This window comes from Aulostomus chinensis, chromosome 1 (assembly GCF_037954235.1).
Source record: "Aulostomus chinensis isolate RoL2024-O1b breed Wild chromosome 1, RoL_Achi_v1.0, whole genome shotgun sequence".
Classification (NCBI taxonomy): domain Eukaryota; kingdom Metazoa; phylum Chordata; class Actinopteri; order Syngnathiformes; family Aulostomidae; genus Aulostomus; species Aulostomus chinensis.
The window spans coordinates 28,487,751-28,499,993 of NC_141320.1; the positions used below are offsets into that span (position 1 = coordinate 28,487,751).

Genomic DNA, 12,243 nt, shown 5'->3' on the forward strand with positions numbered 1-12,243 from the left:
AATGTGACACTGTAACGACTCTCTTCCGAGAGGTGAAAGATTCATCGTAATAACGAACAAACCAAAGATTAAACACAAGAACTGAGCAAAGATTATGAAAACAAAATGCATATTTCTCTCTAGAAATGTCATCAGAATGCTTTATTAAATCAAAACTATCTTGGAAGAAGGCACTTTCCTCCGAAAATGACAGGAGCGGCGGCCATGTTTTTGTTTTGAGAGGCCCGCATGAAAGAGTCACATGAGGGAAGGGGGTATGGGGTCATGGGGGGGGGGGGGGGGGGGCGATCCCAGGTGACATTGTTCAAGAGGCAGGGTTCACCCTGGACAGGTCACCAGTCCATCAGGAGAAATGAGGTGGATGGTATCATGCAACCTAAACTAAAACATTAGTCAGGTCAAATTCAGATTAAAGCAAGAGTCTCCAGATCAAAGTCAGAATTCCTGATGATGTCATCAGGGCTTTGACAATAGCTAGAATTCTGTCTTTGATCTCAGGAGGACATGAAAGAAACACAATTGAGGAAAGTAGAAGAGAGCTTGGCAGCATGATGGTGCAGTGGTGAGCACTGTGGCCTCACAGCAAGAAGGTTCTGGGTTTGAGTCCAGGCTCGGGTGGGGAATCTTTCTGTGTAGAGCCTGCATGTTCTCCCCATGAATGCGTGGGTTCTCTCTGGTACTCCGGCTCCTTCCCACCGTCCAAAGACATGTAATTGGGGACGAGGCTGATTGGACACTCTAAATTGACCGTAGGTATGAATGTGAGTGTGAATGGTTGTTCGTCTCTGTATGCTGACCCTGTGATGGACTGGTGACCTGTCCAGGGTGAACCCCGCCTCTGGCCTGTAGATGCTGGGATAGGCTCCACCCCCCCTCCACCATCAATGTAGGTCTTTTGTTAATTGCATGCCACATGAAATTATTATTGGTCAGTTTTCTAGCGACTGTCTCACAGTGGCGAGACAAGAACACTTCTACTTTTAATGTTGACAGTTTGTTCAACACTAAACTTCATCCAGTACCATGTTGTCAAACACTGGAACCTCCACAGCACCTGAACAGGGACTTGAACCCTGGACCCTCACATTAAAAGTCTGATGCTCTACCGTCTGAGCTCCTCAGGCTCTTTCTACAGCATTGAGACAGGAACAGAAACACCTGTGAAGGTCAAACTGATGCTTTCTTGACTTGTTCAGTCCTCCATGTTGAAGTCCACCAGGCTTTTGATTGACTCTGATTCTCTGTGGCAAAATCCAACAAGAGGCTCCAAAAATGTCCTGAATGTCACAAGAATGCACAGGACAAGATGTTAGTTTCCTTCATGTCTGCAGTTCCTCCACTGGAAAGTAAAGTCAATGCTGCTCCTCTGCTGAAACCTGGGATCGGACCAGGGACCTTTAGATCTTCAGTCTAAGGCTCTCCCAACTGAGCTGGTTCAGTTCTGAGGGAGGGCCCTGCTTCTCTCATTTATAATCTCTTCCACTCTCACTGGACCTTAGAGAGGATTGGAGCTTCTGAAGTCCTGACACATTGAACAGTTCTCCAGGACCATTTTTGATGAAGGTCTGGATCACACCAGCCTTTTTTGTTTGTCTTCTTGCACCACCGTGCCGCCCCTACTAGTCGTCTACATATCAGTGTTCTCAGTATTGCAGGAACATTCACATCAGTATTGTGCTAATATTTTATTTCCTGGCTCTTCAATCCTCCTATTATGAAGTTGATTGCTTCAGCGACCAGGAGATGTTATCATTGGCAGCTAGTTTACTATTATTGCTGCTGCTGTTGTTGGTTGTGTGTCTGTCTTTCATCCCCCTGTCCCTCTGTCTTTCTCTCTGCTTGTCTTTCACCCTCATCTTGTTCCCATCTTTTTGTCATTCTCTCCCTCCTTTCTCTCTGTCTTTTGTCTTTCCTTCTCTATATTTGTCTTCTGCTGTCTGTCCTGTCCTGCTCTCTTTCAACAACCAACCAGTCAAAGCAGACGTCCGGTTAAAAAAATATGATAAAAGAACTCTTGGTTTGATTTGGCTTGAGACATGAAGAAGATAGGATTGTTTTCCTTTCATTTTAGAAGCTTTTCCAGATTCATGAAAAGATCATCAATCAGTGCAGTATTTCAGACAGACTTCTGGTCCGTGAGGACGAGGAATCCAGCACAGATCCACAGAACTCCAACTGCCATCTTTGATGGTTCCTTTACAGTCAGTAGGGTGGAGAGATCCTCCTGAGTCTGGCTTGGAATGTTTGTCTGTGGATGTGTTGGCCCTGTGATGGACTGGTGACCTGTCCAGGGTGAACACGGCCTGTCGCCCAAAAGCTGCTGGGATAGGCTCCACCCCCTCCATGACCCTGAACAGGATAAGCAGAAGACAATGGACAGAAGTCCTGACACATTGAACAGTTCTCCAGGACCATTTTTGATGAAGGTCTGGATCACACCAGCCTTTTTTGTTTGTCTTCTTCCAGTGTCCTCAACATTGTGTGAGCCAATAATTCCACATCTGTACCAGACACACCTCTGGTTGGTGGGTTGATGGATCTTTCTGTTCTAACAGTGTCTTTTATCTTGCTTTTATCTTTTCTATCTTTTCTTTGTATCTGCATTCTGTGGTGCACGGTGGCTCTGGAAGAGCGCTCTAACTATTGTCACTGTACCCCCCCCCCCCCTACAACGAAAATAAAAGATTCTGATTCCGATTCTGACACACACACACACACACACACACACACACACGTGTATCAACATGATGTTCCGAATGTTTCACTGTCTGTGGTTGTCCAGCTCTCCTTGCCTCTTCACTGTCATTGTCAGAACTCGGAGCAGTCTTCCTCTCCAGGTGATGTCTCTGAGTGATGATGATTGCTGTCTGTTCAACCAGCTTCATTTGTTGATATCTGAGAAGGACTGAAGACAGCAAAGTGTGCTGATTGGCCAACAACCCCTCACAGGTCAAAGGTCACTGCTCTGAGGCGGACCAGTTTACTGTAACAGTGGTGGCACCATCCACTGCTGGCGCTCTCTTCAGTGCTTCTTGTTTCTGCCCTTTGTGTGTGAGCTCCTAGAGCAGCTGGTCCGCCCCCCCCCCTTTTCTTTTCTATTCCACAAATTTATTTTTTGATTTTCTATTTTTGTAATTCATCATCGATCTCGGCTACACACGTCGCTACACTCTTGACCTCCTGTGAGCCTTGAAGAGAGAGAAGCCACCTTTGTGTTGGAGAAGAGCAGCTTAGTCCAGGCAGCCAGCAGCCTGAGACCAGAGGGTAGCCAATCAACGCGCTTCCCTTCTTCATCGAGCGAATCTCAGCGGGAGCCACGGTCGACGAGGTGGAGGCTTTGGAGGCCGTCCTCCCACCAGTTCGTTGGAGAGGCATCGTACATCGATGGGAGAATCCAGCTGAGAACGTAAGCCGGTTACATTGGTTTTCACCGATTCAGGCCTGGACTCCTGTCTCGCTGCCAAACTCCGCCTGACTCCGTAGAGCTGGTCAGCCTCCACTCAGTCCTCTTCATTTGGTTGGAGGTCACCATCGTTCATCCTACACACCTTTCCACCTGCCTCTTAGCCGTCTACTTGAAGCTCAGATAAATCCAGGCTAATTCATACCTGCTACTCAATATGGGCCTTAATTACTCTGCTGGAATTATCACTCTGTCTTAAGGGTTTTCTTAATTGTATTAAATCCTCTTTAATTTCCAAGAAGTCTTCCAACTCATTCATTCATGCAAGCCACTGATCCACAAGACCTCATTGATGAGCTTCAACCTGAGACTGATTGTTTCTCATTGGACGAGACACCCATTCAATGAGACTCATTGTCAGTCCATTGAAATCTACTGGTGTTCCTGGTGAGTTGATTTAACAACATGAGCTGACAGAATCTACGTTCAGGTAGGAACCACCACATCCAGGGGTCTGGACCTTTGAGCAGGCAGAGCCATCAAAGTAGCAGACTAAGCTAGCAGACATTAGCATTGAGAAGAAACTGATACCTGAGCCTACTTTTGGGTCTGGTCAAGTGATGACACAATAATATGACATCATTGTCAGACTGACGCCTGCTCAACACTGACCAAACGCCGCCCTATTGCATTGTGGGAAATTTCTGCTTGGCTCGCGTCCATCAAAACACACAAAGAAATTTCTCCAGAATCAGGATTGACAGTGGATACAATTGATTCCACACTGGTTTCGGGTGCAGGTGTGGAATTTCAGACACAGTCTGTGTTTGTGTTGTTCATTCAGTGATTTTTCTTACAGTTCCCAATCAAAGCCCCACATTGCTAATGAACTCAAAATGATGCTAACAGTAATGTAGTGATAGTTGCTAATAAAGTAAGTGATGCTGACAGTCATGTGGTTAGAGTTGCTAAAAACCACAAAATAATGCGACTGTGATGTCGGAAGAATTGCTCATGATCTCAAAATGATGCGACGGTAATCTAGTAAGAGCTGCTAATAAATTCAAAATGATGCTAACAGTAATGTAGTGAAAGTTTCGAATAACCTCAAAGTGATGCTGACAGTCATGTGGTTAGAGTTTCGAGTAACCTAAAAATGATGCGGACAGTAATGTATTAAGAGTTGCAAATAACCTCAAAATAATGCGACAGTGATTTCAGAAGAATTGCTAATGAACTCAAAATGATGCTAACAGTAACGTAGTGATAGTTGCTAATAAACTCAGTGATACTTACAATAATGTAGTAAGAGTTTCAAACTCCCTCAAAATGATGCTGACAGTCATGTAGTAAGAGTTGCTACTAAACTCAAAATAATGCGACAGTGATGTCGGAAGAGTTGCTAATGATCTCAAAATGATGCGACAGTGATGTCGTCAGAATTGAGAGTCAGGGTTTTCCAAGTTGATCTCCTCCCACGCATGAATTCTCTCTGGTATCCTTCCACTTACTGCGAAGACGAGCCGTGGATGTATTGTCCTGAGCCCAGGGCTTGTCAGATACCATGACCCTCAACTAAATGTGGCAGAAACCCTGCCCTCTTCATTTAGGGCTGGAAGGTGTGAGAGACACTGGGAGCTCATCGAGGCTACGTCCTCCACGGTCTCCTCAGGCATGCCAGCACAAGAGGAGACCGCCAACTGGCCGGGACAGGCGGTCACCGTTGTTGTTGCCGCCGCCGTGGTCGGCCTTTCTTTCTTTGTTTCTTTCGTTTTTTTCACACGATCACAGGGGAGAGCGCGGACGCAGTCCCCCACTGTCAGAAATTATGCAGTTGAGATTCCCACATTTGGGGAATTCACCAGGGTCAGCACAGCCCCAGTGCAATGGCTGAGCCTCACCCGGGGAGAACCACCTTGCTGATCATGGTATCTCCCCTGCCAGGTAAGTATGACTCGCTGAGCTTAGGAACAGACATGAGCTCCAGGGACACAGCCTTCTGACTGACAGGCAGGGAGGCCGACACAGCGCCTGATCTTTCCTACCTTGTGCCAATCTGCCGCGTGCGCAGCCCCCTTTGTTTCTCACAACGATGCCGGATGTCGGATATCCCAAGCCCGAGAAGCTCAGGCACATTGAAGGTTCAGGTCTTTCAGAGTGCATTCAAAAGCCTTTTGGGAAAGGCTCCGAGAGCAGTGCCGTCAGCGGACCTCCATCCTTATCTGGAGTGCAAACGGAGCCACAACTTGACGCCCAGCGGCAGCGCGGGCGGAAATCCAGCCCCGGCCTCATGTGCAGCACTCGAGAGTTAGCCTGAAGAGCACGGGATTTGCTCCTGACAAAAGGGGAGGGGCCCGCACTGTTCCTGGAAGGCCATTGCGGCCGCAGGCTGAGGAAAAGCTGCAGTGCAGGAGGAGAACCCTGGTCTGGCTTTGGGTGGAGCAGGTGAGCGAGTGCCTGGCGGAGGCTTGTTTTATTTCCGACGAGAAATGCGGGGCATTGCACCACTCCTGGAAACACTGCAATACCAGGTTGATGCGTGGAAAGGACGGAGCAAGCTCCCGTCCCATCTCCCTGTTCCAAAAAGCAATTTAATATATGGTTCCCGGATAGGGAACGTACCAGATATTAAACTGATAAGAACAGATACTACACTTGATCTTAGCCAAAAGGCCGAGAAGCGATGCCTGTCAGCCACCCGACGTGAGAGCCAGCACCCCCGGTACAGCCAATCCCGGCCGCGGCTGTGGGCAGGAACTGCAACATTTTGGGTGGCGACACAAAATGCAGTGCCATAAACACTACATCTGGCACACTGGTTGTCCCCACTGCTATCCAAAGCAAAGGCAATCGGTGCCTTCACCCTGCTATGCTAGTGGGGCGACTCAAAGTAAAACAAAGCGGTGTTCAAAGCCACAAGCCAGCGACTCATCCTGGAGTCTGGGTTTTCCAAGTTGATCTCCTCCCACGCATGAATTCTCTGGTATCATTCCACTTACTGCGAAGACGAGCCGTGGATGTATTGTCCTGAGCCCAGGGCTTGTCAGATACCATGACCCTCAACTAAATGTGGCAGAAACCCTGCCCTCTTCATTTAGGGCTGGAAGGTGTGAGAGATACTGGGAGCTCATCGAGGCTACGTCCTCCGCGGTCTCCTCAGGCTGGCCAGCACAAGAGGAGACCGCCAACTGGCCGGGACAGGCGGTCACCGTTGTTGCCGCCGTCGTCGGCCTTTCTTTCTTTCTTACCTTTTTTCACACGATCACAGGGGAGAGCGCGGACGCAGTCCCCCACTGTCAGAAATTATGCAGTTGAGACTCCCACATTTGGGGAATTCACCAGGGTATCCAAAGCCCGGGAAGCTCGGCCGATGCCGTTTTCAAGGCTCACCTTGTCGCTCGGTGAACCAGCGTGGCCTCGAGCCGCATTAGAATTGCTAATGAACTCAAAATGATGCTAAAAGTAATGTTGTGAAAGTTTCGAATAACCTCAAAGTAATGCTGACAGTCATGTAGTAAGAGTTTCTATGAACTTCAAAATAATGCGACAATGATGTCGGAAGAATTGCTAATAATCTCAAAATAATGCGACAGTGATGTCGGAAGAATTGCTAATGAACTCAAAATGATGCTGACGGTAATTTTGGAAAAGTTGAAACTAACCTCAAATTGATAATACAGTGATGCTAACAGTAATGTAGTGATAGTTGCTAATAAACACAGTGATGCTTACAGTAATGTAGTAAGTGTTTCGAACAACCTCAAAGTGTTGCTGACAGTCATGTAGTAAGAGTTGCTACTAACCTCAAAATAATGCAACAGTAATGTAGTAAGAATTGCTAATGAACTCAAAATGATTCTGACAGTAATGTAGTGAGAGCTGCTAATAACGTCAAAATAATGCAACAGTAAAGTAGAAAGAGTTGCTACGAACCTCAAAATAATGCGATAGTGATGTCGGAAGAATTGCTAATGATCTCAAAATGATGCGACAGTGATGTAGTAAGAATTGCCAATGAACTCAAAATGATGCTAACAGTAATGGAGTGAAAGTTTTGAATAACCTAAAAGTGATGCTGAAAGTAATGTAGTAAAAGTTGCTACGAACCTCAAAATATTGCAACAGTGATGTCAGAACAATTGCTAATGAACTCAAAATGATGCTAACAGTAATGTAGTGATAGTTGCTAATTAACTCAGTGATGCTTAAAGTAATGTAGTAAGTGTTTCGAACAACCTCAAAGTGATGCTGACAGTCAGTTAGAAAGAGTTGCTTAAAATAATGCAACAGTAATGTAGTAAGAGTTGCTAACAACCTCAAAATAATGCGACAGTGATGTCAGAAGAATTGGTAATGAACTTAAAATGATGCTAACTGTAATGTAGTGATAGTTGCTAATTAACTCAGTGATGCTTACAGCAATGTAGTAAGTGTTTCGAATAACCTCAAAGTGATGCTGACAGTCATGTAGTAAGAGTTGCTACGAAACTCAAAATAATGCTACTGTGATGTCGTAAGAATTGCTAATAAATTCAAAATGATACTAACAGTAATGTAGTGAAAGTTTCGAATAACCTCAAAGTGATGCTGACAGTCATGTGGTTAGAGCTGCGAGTAACCTAAAAATGATGATGACAGTGATGTCGTAAGAATTGCTATTGAACTCAAAACGATGCTAACAGTCACGTGGTGATAGATGCTAATAAACTCAGTGATGCTGACAGTAATGTAGTAATAGTTGCTAATAACCTCAAAATGATGCGACAGTGATGTCGTAAGAATTGCTAATGAACTCAAAATGATGCGACAGTGATGTTGTAAGAATTGCTAATGAACTCAAAATGATGCGACAGTGATGTCAGAAGAATTGCAAATGAACTCAAAATGATGCTGACGGTAAGCTAGTAAGAGTTGCTAAAAAACTCAAAATAATGCGAAAGTGATGTCGTAAGAATTGCTCATAAACTCAAAATAATACTGACATTATTGTAGTAATAGTTGCTACGAACCTCAAAATGATGCTACAGTGAGGTCATAAAGATTGCTAATAAACTCAAAATGATGCTACAGTGATGTAGGAAGAATTGTTAATGAATTAAAGAATGATGCTGATGGTAATGTTGTGAGAGTTGCGAAAAACCTCAATATGATGATTACAATAATGTCGTAAGAATTCCTAATGAACTCAAAATGATGCTACCGTGATGTTCTAAGGATTGCTAACAAACTCAAAGTGATGCTGACAGTAATGTAGTGAAAGTTTCGAATAACCTCAAAGTGATGCTGACAGTCTTGTAGTAATATTTGCTACGAACCTCAAAACGATGCTACAGTGATGTAATTAAAGTTACTAATGATCTCAAAATGATGCTGAGAGTGATGTTGTAAGATTTGCGAATAACCTCAAAAAATGCTACAGTGATGTAGGAAGAGTTGCTAACGACCTCAAAAACAATGCTACAGGGATGGAGGAAGAGTTGCTAATAACCTCAAAATAATGTGACAGAGATGTCGTAAGAATTGCAAATGAAATCAAAATAATGCTAACAGTAATGCAGTGAAAGATTCGAATAACCTCAATGATAATAATGAACTCAAAATGATGCTGACAGTGATGTAATGAGAGTATCTACTAATTTCAAAAAGATGCGAAAGTGATGTGGTGAGAGTTGCTTCTAACCTAATAAATGATGCGAAAGTGATGTGGTGAGAGTTGCTACTATCCTCAAAATGATGCTACAGTGATGTAGTGAGAGTTTCGATGAACCTCAAAATGATGCTCCAGTGATGTACTGAGAGTTGCTTAAAACCTTAAAATGATGCTGACAGTCATGTAGTGAGAGTTGCTACTATCCTCCAAATGATGCTACAGTGATGTAGTGAGAGTTTCGATGAACCTCAAAATGATGCTCCAGTGATGTACTGAGAGTTGCTTAAAACCTTAAAATAATGCGACAGTGATGTGGTGAGAGTTGCTTCTGTCACGACCCGGCTCAGAAATCGTGACATCGAAGGAGGGAGACGCAGACTAAACGTGACACACAACTAATAATTTATTATTAGTAACGCAAAATCAACACAAGGCAAACCATAACGTACAGTGGAGTGTGATTATCAGTAGTGTCAGTGGTGAGTGCGAGTGTGTGCATGAGTGTACAGGGGGTGTATGTGTGCGGTGTGATGGATGCAGAGAACTAAACAAGACATAACTCAAGAAACACAACCATCGCTCCGACGTGGGCCAGGAGGAGTGAGCGAGAGACAACCGGCCAGGTTGATCGCCTGCTTTATAGCTGGGAGACGCCGGGCCCAGGTGCTCCCAATTAGTCAGCAGCTCCGCCCCATGAAGCTCGAACCTGAGACGGGAAGGAAGTCAAAAATAATGCAACGCCCCCATGCCCGTGACCATGGGGACATGATACTACGAACCTCAATATGATGCTCCAGTAATGTAGTGAGAGTTGCTACTAATCTAAGAAATGATGCTCCAGTGATGTAAAAAGAATTGCTACAAACCTAAGAAATGATGCAACAGTGATTTAGTGAGAGTTGCTTAAAACCTCAAAATGATGCTACAGTGATGTAGTGAGAGTTGCTACGAAGCTCAAAATGATGCTACAGTGATGTCGTAAGAGTTGCTACGAACCTCAAAATGATGCTTCAGTGATGTTGTGAGAGTTGCTTCAAACCTTAAAATGATGCTGACAGTCATGAAGTGAGAGTTGCTACTTTCCTCAAAATGATGCTACAGTGATGTAGTAAGAGTTGCTAAAAATCTCAAAATGATGCTCCAGTGATGTAGTGAGAGTTGCTAAAAACCTCAAAATGATGCTACAGTAATGTAGTGAGAGTTGCTTAAAACCTCAAAATGATGCTGTCAGTAATGTAGTGAGAGTTGCTACGAACCTCAAAATGATGCTACAGTAATGTAGTGAGAATTGCTAAAAACCTCAAAATGATGCTGTCAGTAATGCAGTGAGAGTTCCTACGAACCTCAAAATGATGCTACAGTGATGTAGTGAGAGTTGCTACGAACCTCAAAATGATGCTACAGTGATGTAGTGAGAGTTGCTACGAACCTCAAAATGATGCTACAGTGATGTAGTGAGAGTTGCTACGAACCTCAAAATGATGCTACAGTGATGTAGTGAGAGTTGCTACGAACCTCAAAATGATGCTACAGTGATGTAGTGAGAGTTGCTACGAACCTCAAAATAATGCTAACAGTAATGTAGTGAGAGTTGCTACGAACCTCAAAATGATGCTAACAGTAATGTAGTGAGAGTTGCGAAAAACCTCAAAATGATGCTACAGTGATGTGGTGAGAGTTGCGAAAAACCTCAAAATGATGCTACAGTAATGTAGTGAGAGTTGCGAAAAACCTCAAAATGATGCTACAGTAATGTAGTGAGAGTTGCTACGAACCTCAAAATGATGCTACAGTGATGTGGTGAGAGTTGCGAAAAACCTCAAAATGATGCTACAGTAATGTAGTGAGAGTTGCTAAAAACCTCAAAATGATGCTACAGTGATGTAGTGAGAGTTGCTACGAACCTCAAAATCATGCTCCAGTGATGTAGTGAGAGTTGCTACTGTCCTCCAAATGATGCTACAGTGATGTAGTGAGAGTTGCTACTATCCTCAAAATGATGCTACAGATATGTAGTGAGAGTTGCTTAAAATCTATGAATGATGCTACAGTGATGTGGTGAGAGTTGCTAAAAATCTCAAAATGATGCTTCAGTGATGTAGTGAGAGTTGCTACTTATCTCAAAATAATGCTACAGTGATGTAGTGAGAGTTGCTAAAACCCTAAAAATGATACTGACAGTAGTGTAGTGACAGTTTCTGCTTAACTCAAAATAAAGCTACAGTAATGTAGTGAGAGTTGCTACAAACCTCAAAATGATGCCAAAGTGATGGAATGAGACTTGCTATTAACCTAAGAAATGATGCCACAGTGATGTGGTGAGAGTTGCAACTAATCTCAAAATGATGCCAAAGTGATGTCATGAGAGCTGCTACGAACCTCAAAATGATGCTAAAATCATTTAGTGAGAGTTGCTAAAAACCTAAAAATGATACTGACAGTAATGTAGTGTGAGTTTCTGTTAACTCAAAATAATGCCACAGTGATGTAGTGAGAGTTGCTACCAACCTCAAAATGATGCTGATAGTGATGTAGTGAGAGTTGCTAAAAATCTCAAAATGATGCTATCAGTAATGTTGTGACAGTTGCTAAAAACCTCAAACTGATGCTACAGTGATGTAGTGAGAGTTGCTACTAATCTCAAAATGATGCTGACAGTGATGTAATGAGAGTTGCTACTAACCTAAGAAATGATGCTCCAGTGATGTGGTGAGAGTTGCTAAAAACCTCAAAATGATGATTACAGTAATGTACTGAGAGTTGCTAAAAACCTCAAAATGATGATTACAGTAATGTACTGAGAGTTGCAACTCACCTAAAAATGATGCTACAGTGATGTAGTGAGAGTTGCTAAAAACCTAAGAAATGATGCTGCAGTGATGTGGTGAGAGTTGCTAAAAACCGCAAGATGATGCAACAGTAATGTCGTGAGAGTTGCTACGATGCTCAAATGATGCTACAGTGATGTAATAAGAATTGCCACTAACCAAACAAATGATGCTACAGTGATGTAGTGAGAGTTGCGAAAAACCTCAAAATGATGCCACAATAATGTAGTGAGAGTTGCGACTAACCTCAAAATGATGCTGATAGTGATGTCATGAGAGTTGCTACGAACCTCAAAATGATGCTGACAGTAATGTAGTGAGAATTGCTACGAACCTTTAAATGATTCGACAGTGGTGTAGTA

The 12,243-nt window shown here is 43.6% G+C and overlaps 2 non-coding genes across 2 annotated transcripts; both read right to left on the reverse strand.

Moving 5' to 3' along the window:
* Positions 1–5,191: 5,191 nt before the first annotated feature.
* Positions 5,192–5,355, reverse strand: LOC147271060 (U1 spliceosomal RNA). The gene has a single exon (XR_015116459.1). It is a non-coding gene; the product is annotated as a U1 spliceosomal RNA (small nuclear RNA).
* Positions 5,356–5,897: 542 nt separating this feature from the next.
* LOC147271061 (U2 spliceosomal RNA) lies at positions 5,898–6,088 on the reverse strand. Its single transcript, XR_015117200.1, has one exon. It is a non-coding gene; the product is annotated as a U2 spliceosomal RNA (small nuclear RNA).
* Between the last annotated feature and the right edge of the window lie 6,155 nt (positions 6,089–12,243).